The following is a 5,682-nucleotide window of genomic DNA, read 5'->3' as shown; positions in this document are numbered from 1 at the left end:
ACAGTTCCGAAAAGTTGGGATTTGTTTTTAGGGTGTCTTGAGTGAAAGAACCATAACAAAGTAATAAGAGAAGATGATCCTTGATACCATTATCCTAGAATTTGTTGTCATATTAGTTGTTTACTGGTAAGGAGAATACTACAATGTTTATATAGCTAGGTAATAAGTATAGGATAAGGTTGATAAAGAAAATGACATCTCTTATTATTATTTATTTAATAAATACTTCAAATATAGTGAATCCAAACTACTATCATATTATAGTTTACTTTACTTTGAAATATCTAGTTATTTTACATTTATATTTGGAACTTAACTTTAATCTTTTTCATTTTAATTTTGGTTTCCATATTCTAGGTTTTTTAAGCATTTTTAAGCAGGAACTTCCTTCCTGCTGGCCCATTGTGAATAAAAAAAACCGTGAGTTTATTTTTTTTTGTAAATTTTATATGAAATGTTTTTGGCATTTTTTCAAGTTCATCAACTTTGAGTTGTGTAGGTAATATCAACATTTATACTACTTAGCGTCGTCTACTTTTATTTTGGGATTGTTGCACTCATTGTTTCCCGTAACGTGTGTTTCAGTTTTTTTGTGTTCTTCCTCAATTATTTTATCCATTTAAATTAATTAGTTTGTTTTGTTGTAGGCGGTTGAAATTAATTACCGTTACGACGATGAGTGTATACCTACAGAGTTCGGTGACAAAAATGTTGAGTACATTCAATCCAGTAAAAATAAAAAATTGTAGCCAAACATTGACGGTAATATATATGATAACTTGAAGGTTAATTAAGAATTTAGAGCAAAGAAATAAATTATAACTAATTAATTATTGCATTTTGATGTCGGGTATATTAATATCTAGTGTCCAAGGATATATTCATGTTGTGTCTATGTCGACTCGTGACTGTGTTAAGATTATATAAACTCGTAATCGTGTTATGAACGTGTCGTCTCGTGTTTGTGTCGTGTCAACACGTATAAAACCCGAGTAAGATAATATTGTATAATGTCGTACCGTACCAATATCGTGTCGATTCGTGTTGATCCAATCTATTGCTTTAATATTATCAACATAATTCTTTCTATTTTACAACGTTATTTTTATAATAAATATTATAATAATTATTTTTTACTAATTTTTTTTATTTAACTCATCATACAAAACTATTTAACAATTCAAATTTTCTAAATTTTATATATTTATAAAAAGTTTCAGAGTGATTCGGTAGTGAGTGAGCAAGAGGATCTTATGGTATGGATGAGGAAAGCGCCTCTTCCCATGTTTAGAAAGTTGTACAAGGGAATATAGAGTTGATCTTAGAAAAGGATGTAAAATTGATGTGATTATCGATAACCTCTAAACACCTACAATTTCAATGGCAAGAAAGCTCCTCCTTTCCACTGCTAGCTTTATCGGTTGGAGGCGGGCTATGGTTTCTCATTGCACTGACTTTCATAGGGGTGAGAAAATTACTGATATTAAAAGTATATTCAAAATATTGTACCGCAATATATCAAAAATATCGATTTTTAAGGTATACCGAAAAACAGGTAAGGTATGATACCATACCAAAATTATTGGTACGGTAAAGGTATGAGATTTTTAAAATTTTGGTATATCGAGATATACCGATATACCGAAATAGTATTTATAAGTTAAAATATATATAAATATATATAATACTTATAAGAAAATAATTAAATATATTTGATATTAATTTAATTATAAAAATATAATTTTTTGAATAATATCAAAATATAATTATACTAAAATATTATTCAATATATGCAATCTCTACATTATCGATGTGATTGATTTTTTAAGTTAATATGTTTTTTAGGTATCAAATGTATAATACCGACACCGTACCAAAATTAAGGTATACCTAAATCAAGGTAAGATAAATGTATGAATTTTTTGTATACTGAAATTAAGTTATATTGAAATCAAGGTAAGGTAAATGTATGCATTTTTTGCATACCGAAATTTTAGGTAAGGTATAAGGTATGAATAAAACACTAAGGTATATCTTACCGACCCACGACCTAGACTTTCATTCTCATCAACCATTTCAAGTCAAGGTCATTACTTTTTCTTCTTCTATATATCTTCCTTTATTAATCTACTTTCACTTCTTTAATAAAATGTAGGAGACCTGGAGATTTATCCAGCTTGTCATGGAACCAGCCTCCATGAGCTTCTACCAAAGTTATTGATTATCTACTTCTCCTCTAGACTAGAGTCGGACAAAATGTCATATCAATATAAACCGACACGATACAACATGATATTAGTACAAAATGACATGATACGATATTATCTCACTCGGGTCGTGGGTTGGACACAACATAAACACGAGACGATACGATCACGACACGATTATGAATTTAAACGATTGTAACACAGTCACGAGTCAACATGGACATGACACATGTATATACATGACACAAGCACGAGTATACACACAAAACGATATACACACAATTAGTCACATAACTTAACCTACTCAACTTTATATTAATATTTTATCTAAAATTATTTACATTCTCATTCGATTAATAAATTATTTAATTTTATAAATATAATATATATAATTAAAGCTCAATATACTAAATTAAAATATTAACTTAAAATAAAATATAATAAAAATAAATAAATTATATGAATAGAAGTTTGAGTCTCCTAATAATTTTCTCCCATATTATTTTTATAATTTATTTATTTTTAAAATTTAAAATTATTTTGTAATTTTAATTATTATTAATCCATTAAATTATAAATATATGATAATAATTTAATTTTAATAATATATTTATAATTTATAACAACATTTTCATTAACTTATAATATAATAATATATATTTATAAATATGTCAACTATAAATTTATTTTAATTACTACCACATTTCTCATTTTCTTCTCCAAACTACCCACACACATGTACATTAACATTCTTAAATTATCATGTATTTTTTAATATATTTATATTTTCATTCAATTAATAAATTTTATAAATTATTAACTAATTTTATTTAAATAATTATTTGTTAGTTTTAAAATATATTTTAAATAATTGATATATAAATTATTATTTATGAAACTATAAATTAAAATTTATATCTACACGCTCTTACATATTTAAGATATTAATTATTTTTTTAAATAATATATTTCACACATTTAACTTATTAAATTAATTTAAGTTTTCTAAATTAAAAAAGTAAATTAATATTATATTTATAATTTTTTAGTAACAATATAATTTAATATATATATAAATAAATAATGAACATGAGTGTGTCAAGACACGACGTGACGCATATGAAAACGGACATCGACAAGACACGATTATGTCGAATTTCTAGTGTCGGAATAACACGAAACACGAATTTAAATAGGAGTTACCAAGACACAAATAAACTCGTAAGCATGAATTAACACGACACGAAAGAGTCTGTGATCATAATATTTTGAGTGAATCAAAACACGACACACATAAGATTGAGACACGAAAAATTAAAAGTCTACACGACTTGTCCGAATCAAATACGACCGTTTATGCACGATGCTTATCTCTACGTTATTTTGGTTTGAATACAATAGAGTCAATAGAGAATTATCTTTATTTCACTTGTTGTTTCTATGCATGCTTCATTCCTTTTATTTTGTTGCTTTAAATTTGAATTTACATTTATAATATTTTCTCATACTATTTTTAAAATAATATTACGATACCTTTGTTTAGGAATATTTGCTCTACCTCTTCCTCATAATTTTGAGTTAGATAATATTTATTTTATTATAAAAAAAGGCACCAATGTTTATATAAATTGAGTTATTAATTTCAAGACATTTGAGTACCCCAATATTTTGGGGCGAGTTCGGGTCTTTAGGATTATTCAATACTCAATATTTGTCATGCATAATCATCCCTCATAAAAATAAAAAATAAAAACACTATTCCACAAATAAATAAATAAACATTCTTATTTTTCTTTTTTATTGACTTGTTAAAATTATTTTAAATTAGAAAAATCATTTTTTCAATATTAGTTAATATATTTTGAGACATAATTTTATATTGGATTAGTTATTTGAATAGGCTTTATTATATTCTATTATACAACGGATCATATGATTTTTTTTTGTTATAACTAAATCGGTATAACGTTGTTTTGATTTGGATTTCAATATTCATCTCCAATCAATTTCAGATTAGAAAAGTATGAAAAACTCTTGTCTCCAAAGATGTGATCAAGAAAATGTGATGTTTACAGTATAATTTGAATCTTATTTATAATCAAATTATGAGAGATTAGAAAAATATTAATTGAATTAAAATTTTAAGTCAATTGTATACATTACTCAATATTAAAAGATTATTAATTAAACTAGCATGTATCACATGCATTTGCACGAGTAATAATATAAAAAATCGTGAAAAAACTATTACGGTAAAATTTTTATGGCGGGTCAACCTACAATCCGACGCAAATATTCATTTACTCTTACATATATCCAAATTAACCACAACTCTCGACCCGGCAATCCGGACACTTTAAAAATAAAACATCATTATATATATATAGATTAGTTAGTTAAAAAGTTGAACTTATATTGTTAAAATGTCACGCGTTTATCAAATTTTGGGTTCAACTTAAAATATAAAGTGTTATTAACTTAGTTGGTTAAAAGATTGTACTTGTTTTGTTAGGTTGCAAGTTCGAACCATACCTATAGCATTTTTAAATTTTTTTTAACCATTTTAAGTTTATGGGCGGGTCAACCCACAATCCGACCCAAGTATCCATTTACTCTCACATATATCCAAATTAACCACAGCTCTCGACCCGACAATCCAGACACTTTAAAAATTAAACATCATTATATATATAGATTAGTTAGTTAAAAAAGTTGAACTTATATTGTTAAAATGTCACGCGTTTATCAAATTTTGGGTTCAATTTAAAATATAAAGTGTTATTAGCCTAGTTGGTTAAAAGGTTGTACTTGTTTTGTTAGGTTGCAAGTTCAAACCATACCTATAGCCTTTATAATTTTATTTTTAACCGTTTTAAGTTTATGGGCGGGTCAACCCACAATCCGACCCAAGTATCTATTTACTCTCACATATATCCAAATTAACCACAGCTCTCGACCCGACAATCCGAACACTTTAAAAATTAAGGATCATTATATATATATATAGATTAGTTAGTTAAAAAGTTGAATTTATATTGTTAAAATGTCACGCGTTTATCAAATTTTGAGTTGAATGTAAAATATAAAGTGTTATTAGCATAGTTGGTTAAAAAGTTGTACTTGTTTTGTTAGATTGCAAGTTCGAACCATACATATAGCTAGGGTTGTGCATTGGTGGTTTAATCCGAAATCCAATCCGCCTAAATACTAATTCGGATTGGATTAGGATTATCCAAACTATCTAAATAAAAATATATTTTTTAATTAATCTTTTTAAAATTAAATTTCATCTCAATATAATATATATTTTACTTATCATCACTCACAACGATATTTTTTTTATTATTCTTTTTATTACTTTTTTCAGATTCAAGTTTAATAATAATAATAAATTCGAATTTTTTTAAAAAAAATTGTTGACTAATTTGAAGCTGATATATATAAATATTTTTTAGTTTGGATTATCCAAACCATT

Source organism: Impatiens glandulifera, chromosome 1 (assembly GCF_907164915.1).
Source record: "Impatiens glandulifera chromosome 1, dImpGla2.1, whole genome shotgun sequence".
NCBI lineage: Eukaryota > Viridiplantae > Streptophyta > Magnoliopsida > Ericales > Balsaminaceae > Impatiens > Impatiens glandulifera.
This window is presented reverse-complemented; position numbering follows the sequence as displayed.